Below are 24043 nucleotides of genomic sequence, written 5' to 3' on the forward strand. Positions count from 1 at the left end.
GTTAGTTATTTTAATTTTTAATGTATTTAAATGTGTTGTTACTATTTGATATGTGGTTGACATTAAGGATATTAAGTTGTTCATTCATAACTGACTTCTTGATATCTTTGACCAAGATATAGTACCTAGAGTAGACCAGGGTATTGTAGGTATTTCCTTAGCTCACTGGTTCAATTTGGCCACTAGATTCAACTGTGGAGTCTTTAGGCACTCTTTTCTCTTTTGAATATATTACATATTTTGTACTTATTTAAGGCAAATGTCATTTTAATATTATTGGAAAAGAAATTCCACAAGAAGAAATAACCATTTTTCTTGGTGGAATCATGTAGGTTGATGTCATTCATGTACATCAGCTGATTAATAAGATGTTTTGGTTCAACTCCTTGTTTGATTTTGATGTCATTTTCCTATTTAGGAGAGAAGATAATGGATTAAAGACTAGAATTCTAATGGGATTAAATTGTCTTCTTGAAAACTGCCACATTTAAATGAATGTTTCTTAATTAACTCTGTTAGTAGTATATGTCAAAAAGAGAAGGTTTTCCAAATGGACATTAAATACTCTACTGTTTTCACTTCATTTAAATCTATTTTATATATTATCAGTACATGAAAGCATGAATGGAAAACTTAGTCAAAGACTTTGTGATAACCAGCAAAGGGAGCTTAAGTATTATGACTGTCATAGAACTTCTTCAATATTTGTTGTTGTTATTTTTCAGTCATGTCTAACATGATCCCATTTGGGGCTTTCCTAGAAGAGATACTAAAGTAACTCCTTTTCCATCTCATTTTACAGATAAGGAATTGAGGTAAACAGACGTAAGAGATTTGTCCAGTGTCACATAATTAGTATACATTTAAAGCCAGATTTAAAGTCAGCGCAGAAGTCTTCCTTTCTCCAGGCTTGGTACTTTATTGTACCACCTAAGTAGCTTTTCAATAATTTGAATCAAAACTTTGTTTTTCCTAACTCTGGAACCTTTTGGTCCATGTGCTTTCTTCCTAATATATATTCTAGTTGTTTAGTTGGTAGGAATCACATATTCAGGTATAAAATAAAAGGAGGCCAATAGTCCTGAATTTTAGCCACCCACTTTGCCACCATGTGTAGCCTCGTGGAGAAAGAACATAAAGACATCAAATTTCATTGACACTAGAAAGTAAATCCTTTTTATGCTTTTAAAGAATGTAAGAAAAGAATGTGTAAACCTCACAAATTTGGAAATACTAGTAGAGGACTAGTATTTTGCTGTTATCATTGCTGATTGTAAACTGCACAAAATAAGAGTCATGCTGTTTCTCAGCTAATGGCCAGAAAATATAGAGAGTTATATGTACGAGGGGACTTGATCAGTGAACCCATGATTAATTGAGTTCCTCTTACCCACTTAATGAAGTTAAAGGACAAAAAGGAGCAGGTTATAACTGATTCAGAGTCATATCATTAATGTTCACCCTTTTCAAATTTTAACTGTTCATCAAAAAATTCAAAAGATCATGGAAAATTTTTTTCAATTAACTTAATGAAATTATAAGGCAGCTAGATGTTGACTAGATAAAGTATTAGCCTTGCCTCTGATAGGCTGAAAATGCTGACTCAGGATTTAGTCAAAAAGAAAAGCGATTATGGATGTACTCTTCCCTTTATGCCTTTTACCAGAGCAACTAAGTGAGACTGGGGTTTATCCCTACCACACCAAACAACAATAATATCTTATGGATTTTCTGAAAGAGCAATTCATTGATTCATTGTTTCCTGACTCCACCATTTTGTTTAACAGACGGAATTTTCTCAATTCGAGACTTTTGGGAAGTCAAGTTTTGAATCAAACTGAATAATTTGGTAAGAGTAAAGAGTCCAGACTTTCACACTATAGGAAATGGTGGGACCCAGAGACGAGGGTCCTCCAGATACTAGGATGTGGGAGCTAATTCCTCTTGAAGCTATGTAACACAACCTGAAGCAGGATCACAACTCAGCCTGATGCCAAAGGCAGTAGCTGCCCTAGCCTAAAAGCAAAGTAGCAGGCAGAGGAGATTGGAGTATTAAGGTCAATGGCAAAAGAGAAAGGACATCAGTTATTCACAATTAAATATAGAACTGGATCAAAGACGTTGTGATAATTACAGACAGCTGGTTTAGGTGTTATGACCCTTATGTGTAATTTGATCAATGATTAGCTCCTTTTCACATATCCCTTGACCATCTGTGTTTGTCTACTACTCTATTCTATGTGTATTTTCATTCTTTCCACTGATGCCGAGTGTTTTTATGGAAGAGTATATAAAAGTTTCTGAGGAAATCCCCAATACTGTAGCTAAGTAGACTCATGGATGTGCATTCAAAGACCTCTTTTTGAATCTTGTTGACATTTAGTAGCTCTGTGATTCCTAATGATACAAGTCAAACCATATGTCAAGTGGCATTCTATTTCTGACATCACTTCTGACTCCACCTCCCTGTAAATAAGAGTTCTGATCTATTTTTGGCTCCAAAATACCTGTAGCCCAAATGTGCTATATTAGGGGTACACATGCAAGACTAGAGGTTTTTGGTTGCTGACTGGAGTCTGGCTTTATTGTGTGACTAGATCCCTTTCTTTTTGACTTGTATACTTAGTTTTTATTTTTTGTGTCTCAGCTAATAAATTTTTGCCACAATGTAAAGTACTTGGCAAACCTTAAAGTACACATACATGCTTGTCATTGTTGTTATTATATATCCTAATGATATTATTATGACATAATATTACTATGATTAATGTTATACTATTTCATAAAAATACTTTATTTTGAGGCAATTGAATCAATTATCTTTTGAAGGAATTATGCAATTGTCAACACCTATAGTTTTAGGTGTAGGAGCCCACCTTGAAATTCGGATGGTCATCTACTCAGAAAACCAGCTTATGATGGTATTTAAGAGGAATAGCCCAGAGTAAGCACTGCAAACACAAGTCCCACAAGAGCCTAAGAAGAGATGGAACTTGTTACCAACATGGTCTATAGTGTCAAGCTGAATCCCAGACAAAATCATAAGTGATGGTCCCTCAATAACTCAGGCATAAAATTCTCACATGTGGTGCCCAAGCAGAATTATAGTATTTGATCTCATAATCATGTGTAGTGATAAGCATTCAGTGTTGTCATACTCATCATAGGCAAAGAGAGAAATGCTTTATGTTTTAGATTTTAGGAAAGAATATTACAGACTCTACAGTGATATATTATATGGTATCAAGTTGTTAAATACCAGAGTCCCTCAAGAATAAAATACACAAGTAGCAAAAGAGGCAATGGAAATACACTTGACTCATATTCAAAGGCTTTACCACATTACAACCACCACCAACAATAACAATAAATTTTGCCTAAGAAGGTGCCACGAAGTATATTATCAGAAAGTTGTATAATCAAAAAAGGAGAACAGTCAATATTTAGAGAGTTAGGATAATTTATGTGTTGCTTGCTTTGTCTATTATCTATTGCTAATTATACAATGGTAAGTTTTTTATACCAATTCTGATGAGAGTAAGGTTCAAGCATTGTGCACCACCCTTTCATCTTTCCTTTCACTATATTGATTCTTTCATGTGTCTTCATGTGAGATAATTTACCTCCCAATTTTCTCTTCTTTCTTCTTTTCACAGTTTATTACTCTCTTACCTCTTGATTTAAAAAATCCTATTGTATTCAACTTACCTTCTGTTTTCTATCTATATAGGTTCCTATTCATTGCCTTAATAGTGGTGAAGTTCTTGTATCTTTTGTACTTTAAACATTATAAGTTCTTAAGGAAATTCAAATAATTGCTTAAGTCTTATTTTTTTCATCTTTAATGGAATGTTTGATTCCACTATTTCCCTTGATTACCTTAAAATGATAACTAGAACAACCTAAAGTCATCAGCAACTATAATCTGTAATGAGGATAAGCTAGAATCCTTCACAACAAGATCTAGGGTGAAGCAGGGAAGCCAATTATCACCACTGTTTTTTCAATATTGCATTAAAATGCTATCCAGAATAAGAGAAGAAACAAAACTATAACTCTTTTTAGAGGACATAAAGGTATATTTAGAGAATCCTAGAGAATCAGCTAAAAACTGGTTGAAATAATTAACAATTTAGCGAAATTTCAATATATAAAACAAATCCACATAAGCCATCATCATTTCTATATCTCGTGAACAAAGTCCAACAGCAAGAGATAGAGAAATTCTACTTTAAATAACTATAGACAATATAAAATATCTGGGGGCCTACCTGCCAAGACAAATACAGAAACTACTTGAACACAAATACAAAATCCTTTTAACACAAATAAAATCAGATCTAAATGACTAGGGAAATATTAATTGCTCATGGGTAGGCAAAACCAATATAATAAAAATGACAATTCTGTCTAAACAGAGATGTCTGGGAAAAGCAGATCAAGAATATCATGGCATATATATGAAGGTAGCCTTGCAGTACCAGATCTCAGACTATACTATAAAGTAGTAATCATCAATACAATGTGGTATTGGCTAAGAAATAGTCATGGACAAATGGAATAAATTATGTACATAGTACACATAAGAAAATGATCATAGTAATCTAATATTTGATAAACCCAAAGACCCAATTTACTGGGTAGGAACTCATTATATTTCCAAAACTGCTGGGAAAACTATAAAACAATATGATGGGAACTAGGTGTAGAGCAACATCTAACACTGTATAACAAGATAAGGTCAAAGTGGATATATGACTTAGATATAAAGGATACTGTCATAGGCAAGTTAGGAGAGCAAGGAATAATTTACTTAACCATAACAACTATGGTTAAGAAAAAAATTATGACCAAACAAGAAACAGAGAGTATGATGAGACATAAAATGGATGATTTTGATTATATTAAATCTAAAAGTTTTTGCACAAACAAAATCAATACAACCAAGAATAGAAGGAAAAGAGAAAACTGTAAAAAATTTTACAACAAATAAACTCTGACAAAGACCTCTTTTCTCAGATGAAGAGAACTGAAACACATATATAAATAAATAATCCCCCAATTAATAAATTGTCAAACATTATGAACAGGAAATTTTTAGATGAGGAATTCAAATGTATCTACAATTATGGGGGGAAATGATAGGAATAATTATGATTGAGAAATGCAAATCAAGTCTATTTTTTAATCCACTATCCATTTAGCCTTTCTACATATTACATTAGAGAATGAATTTTATTTTGTTTTATTTTCAGAAACAAAGAAGAACTATATAAAGATATCTATATGTCTGTTCAGAGAGGTCTCCAATGTGGCCAGATTTTAAAAGGAAAATTTTAAAGCATGGTTGTATACATATGCTAGAGTGATAAAATAATTTTGTGGGCTAATTCAATAATATCAAGAGGGCTAAGGTGATTGAGCAATATTAGCTAAAGACAATAAGAAAGAAATATTTTAGCTCTATTTGGGAAGAGAGAAAATTGGGGCCTAGGTGTCAAGTGTATTCTCTAGCTATGGTAACAAGTGATGAAGAGAAAATGTAACTCTTCAATTTCTAATTCACTATAATTTCCCATCAGGAAGAAAGCTTTTATATAAGAAAGAATGAAACAGAAATAGTTAAGGGAATTGGAACTAAAAATAAATAAGAATGTTATAAAAAAGTACCTATCTTCCTCCAATGAAATATTGACACAGAGCCCAAATGAATAGCATACAGAAAATAACTACATGCTGATCTGAGATGATTTGATTTTCAAAAGGAAGAAGGACAGTTTTTCAAACTTTAAGCCAATGAACCTAATTTCGGTTACTAGGGGAATAAATAAAATAGATTGCTAATAACATTTAAGAAAGAAGTCAAGAAAAAAGTCATCGATAGACAAAGGAAAGAAGATCAGATTTCAAATCCCATTTCTTACATATACTGGGTTGATGACACTGAAAAAGTAACTCAATTTTATTGTTCTAGATAGCTCTCTAAGATTATAAGTTGTAGATATGTATGGGTAAGGGGAAGTTTTCTTATGGGTAATTTTCGATATTAATAAAACAAAAGATCTTACCCCATAGGTGGAAAAAGAAGCCTACTCCAAAATATATGCATTTGTGTTATATATACATACATATATATGTATGTTTCATATATATGTATATATAGTTATGTGTATATGTGTGTATATTTGCACATATACACATCTAAATGGAAGAGAGAGAAAAGAATCATAAGCATCATCAAAAACCAACAGCATATTTTTGTTACAACCATATTCCAGGAATGATCTTATTTCCCTATTTGAAAGGCTATAAGACTTGTGAATTAGGTAAATGCTTTTTGCTTTATATTCCTAGACTTCAGCAAATGATTTTTAATTAATGCCTTTTAAAATAATTCTGTCAGCAAGGTAAAGAGAAAAATAGTAGTACAATGAAGTAAATTAAAGATGATAGAGCAGACACAATGGATTCTAATACATGAAACAAACAGAGCTAATTTGGAGAAAAGTTTCTAGTGGAGAATAAAAGAATCTTATATTTTTCCTATTTAATGTTTTTAGAAGTTATGTGAATAAAAATATAATTTTCATGTTTTTTAAGTTTATGGACAAATTGTATCTGAGAAGAATAGGTAATGTTAGATGATGAAAATAATCTAGGAAAATTTCTAAAAATACTATAGGAATATCATAAATCTATTAAGATGAAATTTGTACAATACTTTGAATATGCTTTCATTATTAACTAATCTCCATTTTATTCTTGTATATATCTTTTGATATATACCTCATAAAATGTACATTCATTTCAGAAACTAACACTTAATAAATTAAATGTAAAGCCCTATTACTTGGAATAAAATAAATAAGTTCTAATTCTAGTTATACTGGTGACATTACATTGAAACTATATCTCATTTTTACTTCTATAACTTGTATGTACATAGTTTTTATATGTAGTTTCTCTCATTAGAATGTGAGTTCTTTGAGGATGAGAACCATACTTTGACCTTTCTTTTTAATTCAGTTTCTTAGTACAATGCCTAACACATAATTGCTTCTTAATAAATGTATGATAATATGATGGTGGTTGATTTTGTGGTTGGTTGATAGTGATGCAATATGGCATCCCTAATCTGAATTTCACCTGGATAATTATTTAAAATCCTAGTAGATCCATTTTAGTACCTTGGGAAGCTTTAGTAAAAATAATGGACTAATTAAATTTTATCCAAAGACCCATAGCCATATTTAGATAGGATTTTCACCCATTTTATTAAGGATGATGATGTTTTTTTGGACACAATAACTCTTGCAGATAGAAAAATAAGTCTAGAGAACTTGCAATATGGATTATTGGAGGGAATGCCCACACCAATAAAATTGTAGGTTGTCAAAGTAGAATTACTAAAAAGATGAACTATATCTAGAGAACATAGGATGATGGTCAGGGAACTTGAAACCAAATCTTAAGAAAATTGGATGTTAAACCATGTAAAAAATTACTTCAGATACCTATTATAATGAAAATGTAAATTAAATGGATTCCATGGTTTTATCTCAAACCCAGCAATCTGCTAAAAATAATAAAAGATGGAAGTAGATGAGATTGGCATTGCTGCAACATAGGGGAAGTGGCACATGGAAACACAGTTGTTATAGCTACAAATTGATCTAATAATTATAAAAAAACACAGAACTATATAAGAAAAGTCACTAAACCACTCACCTTTTGGTCCAAAGATCCCATTGTTGAGCATATGGAGATCAAAGACAGAGAGATATACCCAAATATTCATAACATCCCTTTATTGTAATAGTAAATATCATCAAAAGTTGAGTGCCCATCAATTTGTGAATAGATAAAAATAGTGCCACATAATTGTAGTAAAGTGTTATTATGCAGTTAGTGAGATATAGGAAGGGTTCAGAAAATATTACAAGGCTTGCAAGCACTTATGGACAGTGAAATAGGTATAATAAGGGAGAAATATGTACAACAAATTCAGTGAAGTAAATGAATCTAAAATGAAGTCAAATGCAATGTTAGCATAATGACCAACCAGACCCTGGAAAAGAAATGAAGAAATATAGCTTCCTCTTTTCTGAGAAATGAGGGAACATCAATATAGACACCTTGTATATTTTCCAACATCATTACTTTAGGGTTGTTCAAGATAACATTTTTTTATTAGTTAAAAGTCTTGGGTTCAAACCTGATCTCAGATACTTCCTAGTTGTTTGACCCTGGGCAAGTCTCTTAATCCTTATTGCCTAACCCTGTGATGGTGAACCTATGGCACATGTGCCAAAGATGGCACACAGAGTTTTTGTGCTCACCATCATCCACCAGAGTTAATTACTAGAAAGTCAGAGGGACTCAGACAAAGCTGCTTCCTTACTCCTCTCCACCTTGCCTCCTCACCCCTCTGTCCAGCATCCCAATAGAAGAGTATATTTCCTCGCCTGAGCAGACACACCTGGGGGAAGACACTTGGTCAGGGAGTTGGTGACATAGTAACTCTCAAAATATTTTCAGAGTCTGTCATAATGATGAAGAATTATATTAATTTTTCTTGCACTCAAAGGGAAGATTTCATAAGGAAGGAGATTGGGGTCAATATAAGAAAACATTTCTACAACTTTAGCAGTTCAAAACTGGAATGGTTTCCTTCAGCAGGCACTGAATTACCTTCATTGGGTATATTCATGCAGAAATTGGATTTCATTTTCACCTGGGGGAATATCAGTCATTTAATTAACATTTGTTAAGAGTCTGCTATATGCCAGGCAATGTGCTAAATGCTTGGAATAAAAAAAAAATAAAAAAAGAAGCAAAAGACAGTTCCTGAGGGGGCCGCTGGGTAGCTCAGTGGATTGAGAGCCATGCCTAGAGACTGGAGGTCCTAGGTTCAAATCCGGCCTCAGACACTTCCCAGCTGTGTGACCCTGGGCAAGACACTTTAACCCCATTGCCTACCCTTACCACTCTTCCACCCATAAGTCAATACACAGAAATTAAGGGTTTAAAATAAAACAAAAACAAAAACAAAAAAAAACAAAAAAACAGAACAAAAGACAATTCCTGCCCTCAAGGAACTCACAGTCTAAACTGAGATAATAAGCAAACAATATGTACAAACAAGGTAGACAGGATAAATTGGAAATAATCATCAGGGCAAAGGAACTAGAAATAAGAAAGATTAAGAGAAGTTTCCTATAGAACGTGAGATTTTAGCTTCAAAAGGTAGGCTGTAGACGAAGCCAGGGAAGCCAAAATGCAGAGATGAGAGTAAGCCAGTGAAAATTACCAAATTAGAGGATGGAGTTTCTTGTTAGGGGGAAAAAAAAGCATGGAGGCCAGTTTTATTGGATCACAGAAGATTTAGAAGTCAGGAGGTAAAATGTATAAGGAGACACGAAAGTTTTGGGGGCACTAGGTTACAAAGGGCTTCATACATCAAACAAGGGATTCCATATTTGATCCAGGACATGATAGTGAGTCAATGGAATTTCTTGAATAAAGTGGAGGTATGATCAGTCTTAGGTTTAAGATCCATTCCATATTTGAGATTGTTTAAACTTATGGTTGTATATTTATGTGTATTTTGTATACTAGTAAGTTTGTTTACTTAGTGTACATATACTAAATATATGGTTGCATTCCTTATAAATGTCCCTATAAGGAATAAGCTGATTAAGGTTTACACATGGTTGAGGAAAGAAGTAAAGGGAAAGGAAAAGGGGAACAGAAAAGGTATCCCCAACTAAATGCAGAATTCTAGAGAATAGCAAAAAGAGATAAAGTTTTCCTAAATGAATAATGCATAAAAATAGAATAAAATAATAAAATGGAAAAGACCAGAAATCGCTTCAAGAAAATTAGAGATGTCAAGGGACTGTTATGTAAAAGACAAACATGGTAGTCACTTAATAGAAGTAGAAGAGATTAAGAAGTAGAAAAAAATAGAAATACTTTTTGACGAATGACTTATTTATGAGTACCTCCAGAGAAATAAGTGATAAATAGACATAAGTAAGGCATAGTTTTATATGAACTCATATCTTCTTTCTGTTGAAGGATGCCTTCTTTAATAATGGGAGGGGAGAGAGGAAAGGAGTCAACTGGGTATTTAAATATAACAGATAAATTAATAAATAAATTTTAAAATAAAATTTAAAAAAAGAAGTTGCAAAAATATACAAAACTATCCAAGAAAGATCTTAACATCACTGATAACCATGATGGTGTAGTTGCAGATCTAGAGCCAAATTTCCTGAAGAATGATGTCAAGGGGACCTTGGGAAGCAATGCTAACAATAAGGCTAGTAAAGGTAACAGAATTCCAGCTGACCAAAGTACTATACTCAATATGCCAGCAAATTTCAAAAATTCAACAGTGGCCACTAGATTGGAAAAGATTGGTTTACATTCCAATCCTAAAGAAGGACATTGTCAAAGAACATTCAAATTGCTGAACAATCATGTCTATTTTACACATAAACAAAGTTATGTTTAAAATTCTGCAAGATAGGTTTCAGGGATATGTGAACCAAGAATTTACCAGAAAAGCAGGCTTGTTTTTGAGAGGCAAAGGAACTATAAACCAAATTGATGATATTTGCTAGATTGTGGAGAAAGTAGGGGAGGTCCAGAAAAAACATTTACTTTTGATTTATTGACTATACTAAAACCTTTGACTATGTGGATCATAGCAAAATATGGCAAGTTTTCAAAGAGATTAGAGTCCCAAATCATCTTGTCCATATGAAGGTGAGGATTAATGGTAGGGGTGTGTGTATCTAGGCTCCCCCTTTTTAGCTTTCAACAGACCAGATCAGCTATCACTCACCCCCACCCCAGGGAAGACCTATGAGGGAACAAACTCAAAGAAGTACCAAAACTGGCAAAGCTATAGTGGGGATGTTGAAGGAAGGTGTTGGGGTTCAGTTGTGACCCTAATGGGTTGGATCCCATCCTTAGAGCCTGCCCTGTTGAGACAGGCCTCCCCCACTCCTAATTTCAAATTAGTTTTTGCTCACCAAGATGGAGTCAGATAAGGGTCTGCCCCTCAGCCCCAAGATCAGTTACCTCCCCCCCTCAGTGTAACTGCTCCAGACTCTAAATATCAAACTATCAGGGGTTTATTAAAGGATAAATTAAATTCAGGGTACTAGGGGGAAAAGTATAGGGGATCAAGGAAGGAGGGAAAGGATGAACTTCACTAACAACTATGTTTCTCCCCAAGAGAGAAACTCTGGACTTCTTCTGTAGCTTGGTCACAGTAGCTCACTCTCTCTCCCCCCTACAGTCTCCTATCAAATATTTCTAAACTAATATAAAAAAGAAGTAACAGGATCAATTAATTCAAGCAGGATCAGGGAAGGGACCCCTCTTCATTTAAGCCCGCTCCTCCCTGGAGTTCCGTCTCTCTGTCCAAATTGGAAAACTGCTGTTCAATGTCTTCTTTGTTGGTATTCCTGATCTCCCAATAGTCATTAATAAAAGTAAAGAGGAATCCAATTCACTCAGGATCCACCCCAAAATCAAAACCTCCCAAACAAAGAACCAACCCCTCAGGGTCCCAGTCTGGTCAGTAGAGAAGTGACAGTTGAGAAAAACTCCTCCAAACTCCTCTTGCTGCTGGCCCCTCCCAAATGAAATTCTCTCAGGGTTCCATGGGGTCAGCTTTCAGATCCCTTCCAAGATGAGGGCTTAGTGATCCTTGATTTACCCCAGTTCCACACTTACATGTCCCATGAGGAAACTGTATGCAGGCGAAGAAGTAAAAGTTAAAAACAAACATGGAACAACTGATTGATTTAAGATTAGGAAACAAGTATAAGCCTGTATGTTGTCACTTTATTTATTTAACTTATATGCAGAGTATATCATAGGAAATACCACACTGGATAAACTTACTGGGAGAAATATCAACAATGTTAGATAAGCAGACAAAACAAAAATGAAGAATTAAAAAGCCTCTTCTTGAAGGAGAAAAAGCAGAGTGTAAAAACTGGCTTGAAGCTTAACATTAAAAACAAAAAGTTAATTTTGGCAATTGGTTTCATCACTTCTTGGCAAATAGAGGGAAGAAAAATGAAAGTAATATTAGATTTTACATTCTTGGGCTCAAAGATTACTGCAGAATGCCACTGCAACCATTAAAAGACATTTTTGCTCATTGGAAGGAAAGCAATGGCAAGTCTGGTTGGCATACTAAAAAGTAGAGACATCACCTTGCTGAAAAAGGTCTATATAGTCAAAGTTATGTTGTTGTTGTTGTCGTTTTCCAATAGCATGTATGGCTGTGAAAGTTACACTAAGAAAAGCTGAGAGCTGCAGAATTGATGATTTAAAATTTGGGGACTAGAGAAGACTTTTGAAAGACCTTTGGATAACAAGGAGATCAAATCAGTCAATATTTAAAGAAATTAATTCAGGCTATCCATTAGAAGGTCAAATACTAAAGCTGAAGCTTAAATCTTTTAACCACATGATAAAAAGACGGGATTCATTGGAAAGACCTTGGTATTGGGAAAGGTGGAAGGCAAAAGAACAAGAGGACAGCAGAGGGGGAGCTGGATAGATAATGTCATGGAAGGGATTAGAGTAAGCTTGAAAAACTTCATGAGATAATGGTAGATAGAAAAGCCTGACATCATATGGTACATGGTTTCACAAAGAGTTAAATATGCCTGAATAACAACAACGGGTTAGTAATGTGCATGGTCCATGTCTTTTTAAATATTTTGTTCTAGAAGTAATTCTTAAACAGAGTCAGGAGCTGGATTCATCATCTTTATTTTTTCTGTTCACTACTCTAAATATTGTTACTAGACATGTATCAAACCTTTTCCCTAATATCATCTCCAGCTAAAGTTTTGAAATTACAAATGGACAATCCATAAGCTCTTTGGAGCTTGTTACTAGTTCTGCTGATATAACTTGTACTGTTAGCCTTGGTTGGGCTAACTTTTCTTTCATGACCTTTCTCTGCATTCTGCCTCCTGCCCTAAAAGTCAGGATGAATTATTGGTTGCTTGCTGAGAAGATGACAGAGAGGGAGATTAAGGAGAAAATAAAAGAAGAGGATGAAATGGAAGCTTATGTGGACATGACTGAAATGACTTTCACCTCCAATCGAGCTTTTTCTCAATTCAGTTCAATGATTCACTTTAATAAATATTAATTAAGTATCTACTATGCAGAAGAAATAAGGGGATATTTGAATGAGCTAGACGTATGTTCAGACTTTACCCTTGGGATAAAAATAAAGTTACATTGATGTCAGCTGTTCCTCACTAGCAAATAAATGTTCCACTAATTCCCTAAGCCAGGCAGCTTGCAAAACTGTCTTTGTCAGGCTGCTCAGGTCTCCTTTCCTGTCAAGTTCACTTTGTATTCATTTAGCAAAGACACACCTACTAAGTAGTGTTTCACAAAGCTAGGTGTCATTCTCTGGGAGAGCCCATTTCATGATAATTAGCATTTTCTGACCCACAAAGATAGTTAGGTATCCTCCCTCAGCACTTCCATTTGGCAACTCATTGTGATATCTTGGAATAAATTACTTTAGGCAGTATAGATAAAGACATGAAGAAATAGGAGTGAATTCTCTTTTAGCTACATAGACTTGACCTAGGTAACATGGAATGGTTAGTGAAACTCCTTGTGCCTTTGATCAAATAGGCTTCCAGAAAAAATACTATAAGATTAAGGTAACTTTTGAATAAAATCTTTTTATTAATGTTTCTTAAAAAACTATTCATGTACCCCTTTTCAGCACTACTTCTACAACTTCCACTACCAGTGCTATTCTGGAACCCAAGAAAAAAGCTAAATACTTATACTCAAAATTCCAGGGGTACTTCTGAGGGACTCTGTTTCTATATGTTGTTCTTGCCCCTTCATTTGTTTCCTTTCCCATAAATACTACTAAGAAATGTAAGCTTACTTTAAACATATGAATATCTCAAGTTCATGTAAAGGTTTGACAAATTTAATAAAGTTTAACCAGATTTAGAGTTCCCTCCAAATCTGGGGTGCACTTTCCCATTTGACAAAGTTCCTGTGGAGAAGAGATTCAAACAGAGTATGAAATAAAGATTCATATGTAGATAATACATGTGACAAAGGGGGAGCCTCAGTTCCCCATTAGTAAAATGGAGGTGATATTATGGATCGTGGGAATGTTGAGGTTCAGATGAGATTATACATTGAAAGAGCATTGCAAAAGTTAAAACACTATATACATTTTAGCTATTAATATTAATATTATTACCCTAGAGTCTATAGTTGGTACTTCTTTCCATGGTGAGGAGATCATTCTACAAAAAGTTACTGTCATTGTCAGTTAATATTTTTCTCCACATCCATCTATGGCCACTTCCACTGCTTCTCCACCATTTTCAAATGACTACTCCTATTATCTCTACTCACCCATAGGATAGACCTGTGATGAGACCTCTGGATCTCCCAGACTCACACCATTGCCTGCACACATCCACTTTAGAAGACTCATTTGTCCAAGACTGGGAAATACAAAGAGCCAAAGAAGCTATGTGCTCATACAATCTTCTTTAATTGAGACCACAAAGGGAAAAAATAAGGTAAGAGATATGTGACCCACTGAATTATAGTCCAACATCTATTTAAAAAATATTTTGTCCACATACACTGCTAGCCCCTCATCCTGAAATATGCTTCTTTTGTGTTTCTCTATGACTACAAGTACTGGAACCATACAGAGAATATATACCATTGGTTAAAGGACTAGCCCTAATAGGTCAGCCTGCTCTCATTACATTATTCTTTCTGGTTTTCCAAAGAGGATTTATTTCTATGCATATTTTTGTCCTGTAATAATTTCTGCATTAGAGTCCTACAAATTCAAACCAAACCAGAAGTAGAGAGGAAAAGTGGGACATGTTCATACTCCAAGTTCTTAAATATTTATGGCTATAGAGAAAAAAAAAGTATAAGAGTGAAGAGATGTTTTCTTATGTTGAAATGTTACTCCTGACTCAATATAGTAGAAGACATTATCAGATATGGTGTACTTAATACCTATCTTTTCCATAAAATAAACATCTTTAGCTTATGAAATTCTGAAACCAATGATAAGAAATGGGACAGCAGAGGGGAATGTTTGAACTCAAAATAAGGGGAAAAATCTGACAAGTAGAGGTCCTCAATAGTGGAAGAATCTGTCTCAGTAGGGGACTAATTCCCTGCTTGGCATGGTAAAGACTAAATAAATGTTTGTTCGCTAACCTTCACTGGAGGTATTCAAGCAGAGATTAAGTGATCACTTATCAAGGATGTACAGAAAAGGGAATTCCTATAGCATGCAAAGGTGGAGCTAGATAATCTTGCAGGTTTCTACCAATATAAGGATAAAATGAACATGGAGAAATTATACCAGGAGTGGGCTAGTAAATATTTAATAACTAGCTATCAAAAACTGTAAACAGGACACACTTTTAAGTTTAATTTTCTTGGTTGATATTTTCTTTATCACTTTCTTAAGTCCAAAAAATCAAGAAATGATTAGTCAAGTCATGAAGTATACAGGTTGCCAGTTTCTGATGCATAATACTTATGTTAAAATTTACAAGTTGTCTGCTAAGTTGGTGGAAGCTGTCCCACAAACTATCCCTTTTTATTTAGCACATAGATAATTGAATGAGAAAATTGTTAGCCTTCGGTTATATAGATGTTTAAGTTAAAAGTATTTTATCTTGAATTCTACTTTCTAACTTTCAGAATCTATCAAATTTGCATTTTGAGCCTCTCTTTACTACAGTTAAGGGGAAGTTTAATGCTTATAAAATTTTGAAGCCTAAAATGAAACTGCAGGTCAGTATAATCAATTGGGCAACTCAAAATCCTGGCCTGCTGGGAAAAGATGGCTCTCCCTTTCGTCTTATTACCATAATGTGTCAAGTTGTAACTCCAGCTTTGTCGACAAGATTTGCTGCCCTTGGAAGCACTCTCCTTGCTTAAGGCTAAAATTAGGAAGTTGACTTATAAGATTTTTTTTTAATCTGGCTCTTAGGCTCTTTACTTTTCATCATTAACTCTAACAAGCCACTGCTTCAAGAGCAGATGAATTATATCCTCTCTTCTGGAAATATTTGTTGGTGTATCTAAGTGGGAAAAGGAAAGATTAAGATTTTACTTAGTAACTCAGGCAGAGGAGAAAATGGTAAAACCAAAGTAATAAGATCCTGTGGACCATTTTTACTAGTTGTCACCTCAAAGCAATCCTTTCACGACAACCATATTTCAGCTGTTACTGGAATTTTGGATAATAAGAGACAATTGAGCCTCAAATGAAAATTACGCAAATAGATGGAAGATAAGAAAACATGTAAACAATCCTAGCCAATGGATTTTGGAAGGATTGAAGAAATAGAGGAAGGAAATAAAGCTAAGAAGTATAGATTACTGAAAATTAACTTTTCACATGGAAGCATTTGGAGTAGAAGATGGTCAAAGTGATGATATTAGGTGTTCTGAAGGGTATAGTGTTGAATGGAATTAATAATCAAAGCAATCTCTTTGAAGCAAAATCCCATTTCCACAAAGCTCATTTTCACCTACTGGGTGTCTTCCCCCTCTTCTTCAAATAATCAGTTATCTTCACTTTGAATCAGGCAATAAACATTTGCCGTATGATCCCTGGAGTTATTTGCCTTGAATAAAATCCTGACATTGTATAGTCTATGCACTGCCATGCTGGACAATTTTATTTAGATTCAATTCACAAGCTGGTTCATGGAACTTGCCAAACTGGCTTTGAAGTATCTTTTCCTTCCCCAATCCCCCAGTAGGGAAGCACACATAATAATTAGACTTGCAAAAAATTAATTACTAAATCTTTGTCAGTAACCACCAAGGCCAGTGTAGGGGCTTCCTATTCCCAGCTGTGCTAAGTATTCATCTGTAGAAGACAAAAAAAGAAAGTGAGTTGAAATGTCACAGAATTTTTTTCCCAATAAATACAAACCACTGAATGAAACTGATATTTGGAAATTATATCAGAATCATGGAGCTAAAAGGAAAAAATGTTATAAAGTTCTGTCTGAAGGCAAGCAAAAGTAAGATGCTTCTCTTTACCCACCACCAAACATACCTGTTTAACATGAAGATTAATTGAAACTGAGAAGCATGATACACAGAATGAAAAAGTGATCAGAATAGATCCCTCTCTAGGAGGTGGCACTTGAATAGAACCTTGAAGATCTGAGAGTTGGAGATTAAAAGGTATAAAGCAAATCTCATTTCAGGTATGAAGAAAAGCTTTTTCAAATGCTTAGCACAGAAAGTCATGTATGGATATCAACAAGTTGGTCGGTTTGGGTAGATCGTAGAATGTACAAAATGAAATAATAGATAACAATTCAGGAAAGGTATTAGCCAGATTGGGAAGGTCTTTAAAGAGCAAAGATATTTCTATTTCATCCTAGAGGCAATAGGAACTAATAAGCATTGTTTGAACAGAAGAATTACATGTTTAAATCTGTGATTGAGCAGCATTACTTTAGAGGCTGTATGGATGGTAGATTTTACTGGATAAATAATGGAGACATGGAGATCAATCCCAAGGCAACTGCAATAGCCCGGGAAAGAATTCATGAAACCTTGAGCTTGGGTCATTACCAAATAAGTAGAGAGGAAAGAATGGATATGAGAGTTGCCATGAAAGTAAAATTGGCAAGACCTAATGACTAATTGGATATTTGAGGTGAAAATGAAGAGTCAAGAATGACTCCAGTGTGGCAAACCTGGGTGACTAGAAAAAATATGGTTCTCCCAATGAAAATTATAAAGTTAGGAAGAAGGGAAGATTTGTTGAGAAATAATCAACACACATAGTTGATGATGAAGGACTGGAGGTCAGGAGAAACTATAGGGATGAATATATATATATATATATATATATATATATATATATATGTAATGGTCATTTGCATAGGACTGATAAATGAAGAAAGTAGAGCAGCAGGTACAGGGTATAATCTTAAGGTATACTCACAGATCAACAGTATGATAGAGACATTCTAGACTTCTTCATATTTGTGTAATGTCCCCAAGAGTTTAAATGGAGTGCATAGGAGGCTGCTCAGGATGTTGTTGATTCTTAAAACCACAAGAACTGGCAGAAGAAATTTAGAATGTTTTCTTTGGAAAAGTAAAACTTTGAAGGAGTGGATAACCATTATCTTTAGATGTATAAAGAACAGAAGTTGTCAGGAGACAGGGAGTTCCTCATTTTTAGAATTTATTACATTATTACTAGTAAGTTAAAATGATTAGTAGAAATAAAAAAGGTTTAAAAGTCACTTGGCAAAATTATAAGGGGGATTCTGATTCCGATATACTTTGAACTAGAAATCTTCTTAAATTCTCCTAATTCAGAGATTCTATGAAATACTTGAAGGCAATTACCACATTTCCCTAAATCTTCCCCATGATAAACATTTTTAGTTCCACCAATCCTAATGTTGCATAGTTTCCAGTTTTCTAATCATTTTAGTAATTCTCCTCTCTATTAGCTTGTCATTTGTAACATGATATGGGAAGTGGAGGTGCAGAAGGAAGGGCTGATACATATGAGATATGACTTAAGGGATAAATGAAGGGATAAACACTGAATTAGAATCCAGAAAGGTACAAAGTAAAGGCCAGACCAAATCAATATCAGCTTTTCTTTGCAGAGGCGGGATCTAAATGAGATAAGAAAGAAATAAGAAATCATTTGCAGAACTATATATTCAAATAATAGAGGTTATTATAAATTAGATCAGCATGAAAAGGAAAGGCACTTGTTGGCATATTGACTAATTTTATCTGCATTTTAATCCTTTGTACTCTCTATTTTCATTTCATTGTATGATTTTTTTTACTGTTCCTTTTATGGCATGCAGAACCTTAGATATTAATTAGTAGTAAAGAACATGTTTCAACTTTCCCTGTAGAATTAGAGGAATTGTGGGAATGGCTAATCAATGTCTATCCCAAAATGTGGCTCCCCAAAATGAAAGCAACAGAAAGATGTGGATTGATTAAGGCAGAGCAAGACTAATTATCTCTGCTTTAATTCTAGATATATTTCTAAAGATGTAACCTAATGTAACTATTTAGGCTGCTATTTCTCACTTTAATCAAAAGAATTTCCAGTCAATTAAATCTTGTAGGTCTTCTTCACAGAAACTATTCATTAGCCATGCCTCCATCATAAACTAATATAATTTAAGAAAAAATATATTTTGATTTTATTGTCAGATTGACCATATTTCCTCTAATATATCCTCTCTCTCTCTCAAGGGCCACCCTATATAACAAATAATATTTTAAGAAAGTTTGGAAAGGAAAAAAAATCACAAAAGAGATCAATATAGAGTAAAAACCTGAAAATATGTTACGTGACTATACATGTATAACATTTCAAATGGTTACCCTTTTCAATGATGAGGGAGGGAAGGAATGAAGGCAGGAAAAGAAAGAATTCAAAACGCCAATTTTTAAAAAATGTGTTTTAAGACTACTAAGTGACTCAATAGATTGAGAGCCAGATCTAGAGATGGGAGGGCCTGTGATCAAATCTGGCCTTAGATACTTCCTAGCTATGTGATTTGGGGCAAGTCACTTAATCCCCATTGCTTAGTCCTTACCTCTCTTCTGCCTGAGAACCAATAAACAGTATTGATTCTAAGACAGAAGGTAAGGGCTTAGAAATGAGTAATAAAATTGATTTACATCTAATCAGAAAAATAGTTTTTACAAAAAAAGAGTGGACAGCTTTCAGAGATTTGGTTTATTTACTCATCTGGGTCAGAACATTTGCCAATCATCAGCACTGGCTTGAGTAAATGATGGGAAAATTCAGAAGTTACTAAATGAAAAATGGGAATTCAACAGGGTTTTTAAGCAGAATAGTTCATCTGTCTCTAAGAAAGCAGTGTTTAAACTCCCTAGAAAGTAAAGGTCAAGCAAAGCTTAGAGAGTTGCAGAATTCTTGGCTCAGTAATAAGGAAGATGAGATTCAGTTTTACTCATAACAACAGTCCAAAGTGTTTCTATGATACCCTGAAGACTCTTTATGGATCAAAGACCCCTGGTGCCTCTCAACTACTCAGCACTGTTGGAGTCATAAAAATCAGTGATAAGTACATTATCTTGGAGAGATGGACTAAACATTTTCATAGTGTTCCCAACAATCTATCATCAACCAGTACTGAAGCCATTGACTGTATATCTCAGGTTGATGTCAAGCCTTCTCTATGTGAACTTCCAACCGAAGAAGAGGTTTTGAATGCAATTAGTTTCTTCTCATGTGGTAAATCTTCTGGTGCTGATTCTATTCTATCAGATATTTACAAGGTATGGAAGTCACAAAAGCTGGCTGAAATCTTCTGAGTCAGATGGCAAGAGGAGGTTATCCCCAAAGAAATCAAGAATGCTTCCATTATATACATCTATAAACAAAAAGGAAATAAATTTCCCTGGGACAATTACAGAGGTGTCTCTTTCTTAGGCATTGCCAATAAGATTCTTGCCAATCTTACTTAATAGGTTGATTCTTCACCTGAAAGATTACCATCTACCCAAGAACCAAGGTGGCTTCAGAAAGAGATGAAGAATGACTGATAAAGTGTTTGTTGCCTGACAACTCCCTGTACACAACTTTCATCAATCTGACAAAGGCTTTTGATATTGTCAGTCATAAGGGTTTATGAAAGATCATGGCAAAATCTGGTCGCCCAGAGAAGTTCATTAGTACTGTATGATGTTTCATGATAGTTTGCTTGCACTGGTTCTGAATAATGGGTGATGCTTTCACACTTGTCCAGTCACCAATGGGGAAAAGTAGTGCTATGTGCTTGTTCCCATTATTTTTGGCATGAGGCTTTCAGCAATGTAGTCAGATACATTCAATGGGAATGAAAATGGCATCAAAGTCAACTACCACACTAACAAAAAATTATTTAACTTGAAAAGGCTACAAGTTAAGAATAAAGTGGAGGTAGAGATGATCCATGACTTCTTGTTTGCAGATGATTGTGTACTCAAGGAAGCCTCTGAGTCTGAGATTCAACAGCATATAGAACAATTCTCTGCCACTTTTATTCATGCTGACCTGACTATAAAAAAAAAAAAACAAAAAGAAAAACAAACAAAAAATGAAGATTCTTCATCAGACAGCACTCATATATGAGACTATTGGTTAAAACAAACTGATAAGTTTTGAATGTTGTAAATAAGTTCACTTACTACTGCAAGAGTGCAACTCCAATGAGCTGACCACATTGTTCAAATGCCAAATCCATGTTTGACTAAAAGACTATTTTACAAGGAACTCATACAAGGCAAGTGCTTACATGGAAGTCAGAAGAAAAATTAGAACGATACTAATGTTCTCTCAAAAGAATATTAGTATTGACTGAGAAACACATGAGACATTTGCACAGGACTAACCAACATGGTGTGTCCATATCAAAGAAGCACTGTGATCTAGGAGCTAAGCAGAATTGCAATAGCTCAAAAGAAACAGGAAATAGACAATTTTAGAGACATCTCCATAGCAAATGTTCATCAGAATTTATGTCCAACCTCTGGTAAAGCCTTCCAAGCTCAGACTGGTGAAATCAGTCACAGCAGAATACATTGTACATTGACCTCAACTTGATGATTTTACTTTGGTCCTCTGAATAGGAAGGACAAAAAACAAGTAACCAATAATGGTTTCATAAATGTCTTCATTCTTTAATCTAAGATATTTAAGATTTGCTATTTATGTATGAATATGTTTGCATCAGCTTTGCTTCTGATATGGTATAAAGTTTTATAATTTTTAAACCTGAGAATTGCAAGATTCAGAGGTTGTAGAATTTATTTCATACCCTGCTAGAATGGAAAAGTTTAAAAAATCAACTTACATTCAGAAAGCAAGTTCTGCTTAAATTTATTTGGCTATGTTAAAGTCATCCCTTAATTTGGTGCAAAAGCCTCTAAGACTACAGACTCCAAAGCTCTTCTGAAGGTTTATAGTACAACTAACATGGGAATTGAAAGAGTCCTGCAGCTAGGCCATATTGGCTTTAGTAAGCTGTTCATTTTTTAAAACAGAAAGGAAATATAGTTCCAGGCATTTTGCCCTCCACCCACAATCAGCTTACTGCTCTGATGCTACAGGTATCCATATCTGATGAAACTCCAAAAGATGGTTGCTAAGGAAATGAGATCATTTCTTGATGATGCTTATAGCATAGAAGTAGTTTATAGGATGATTTATGGTTATGTAACTTGTGAAATTATAGAAATATTCTGAATTAAAGTTACATCTTTAACCATTTTAGATTTAGTAGACTTCAATCTTAGAAGTATTTTTGCTTTAAAGGGATAAGTAAGTTGTCATAGAGTCACTATGTAAACTTATAGAACATGATTACCTTATTCAATTAAGACTGTCTCATGTCAGGATGAATTTTAAGTTGTATTTGAGAAGGAGAAATAGTAGTAGAAAGGAATGTTAAGTCAAATCTTTTATGATTTTTTGAAGGCCTGATAAATTATTATTTGCTAGCTAATTTATTGGAATAACTTAAGAATGTTGGTAACAGTTGTGTCCGGCCTTTCTTGGTGAGTGATACTTTGCTGTCGGAGATGAAACATTTTGGGACCCTAATTTTTTTTTTTCTGAGCTTCATTTCCAGGTTTGTTGTATCATTTTAGCCAACGTTTTACCACTTCAATGAAAATACTGGCAGTGCAATGGGAAGTGTTAGAACTAAAGGCCAGTGGAGATCCATTCCTGAGAAAAAACATTGGCAGATAAACTTTGGGAAGGCTACAGTAGAATGACTGTGGTTTCTTGTCAAACACTTAGTTACTTATATTATTCTTACCTAAATTTAAATGGAACTAAGTATCATACACACACACACACACACACACACATCTCATTTCAGATGTGTTTGTGTGGTACACACCAAAATACACATGCATTTTTCCATTATTTTTATTTTTTCTGGTTTATACATATATTATCATGCAAAATACATTTCCATATTCATTTTTATAAGCAAATAATCTTATTTAAAGCTTATAAAATCTTATTTTACAAGCAAATAACCTTATAAAAAAACCAAACCTGCAAAACATATAACCAAATAAATAAGTGGAAAAACACTTTCATCTGCATTCTCATACCAACAGTTCTTTCTCCAGAGGTATAGCATTATTTATCATAAGTTCCCCAGAGTTGTCCTGGATCATTGTATTGCCAATATGTCTGTGCTTCTTCCTTTCATAGAAATTCTCTAGAGGACAAGGTAACTTATGATATTTAGTATAAATCCAGTTGTTGCAATACTATATCCTAAACAACGGAGTAAATAAAATTTGACCTAATCATCTTGCTGTTTATAGTTTTCTATATTTGTGCACGGAAAAAGTTATTTTTTATCAGGATAATTAAACTATGATTTAAGAATTTGTGGGATATGTGTGTGTGTTAAAATAAAAAAAAATTTATTTTTTTAATGAAAATAATTTTTGTGCAGTTTCTTTAGAGATGAGTAAGACCTCAATAGAAAAGTTAATTTCATTTAGATTTATTATTTAATTTGGAATTAGCATATTTTGAAGAGTATCATCGTATGGCACAAATATATTTTATTATAGACAACCTATTTGATATGCAGTTTTGCAATTGATTCCATCTTAGGACTTCTTTGCTACAATTAAAGTATATTTGAATTTTTAAGTTAATTCATTTGTGTATTAGAGGTCATCTTATAAAAAGTTTTCTGTTACCTATGTTTTCATGTGAGGATTAGCTCTATTTTTACAGGGGAAATGAACTGGAATTAATTAGAAAAAATGGAGTTTTATGTAAAAAAACAAGTTTTTGGAGAAAACAAGTTGAAATGAATATCTAAATTATATATACATATATATATTCATAAATCTGCAAGTTTTTTAAAGAATTCCACCTTCTCTGGTATTCTACATGTTTAACTTTTTGGTTTTT

This window comes from Gracilinanus agilis, chromosome 2 (assembly GCF_016433145.1).
Source record: "Gracilinanus agilis isolate LMUSP501 chromosome 2, AgileGrace, whole genome shotgun sequence".
Taxonomy (NCBI): Eukaryota; Metazoa; Chordata; class Mammalia; order Didelphimorphia; family Didelphidae; genus Gracilinanus; species Gracilinanus agilis.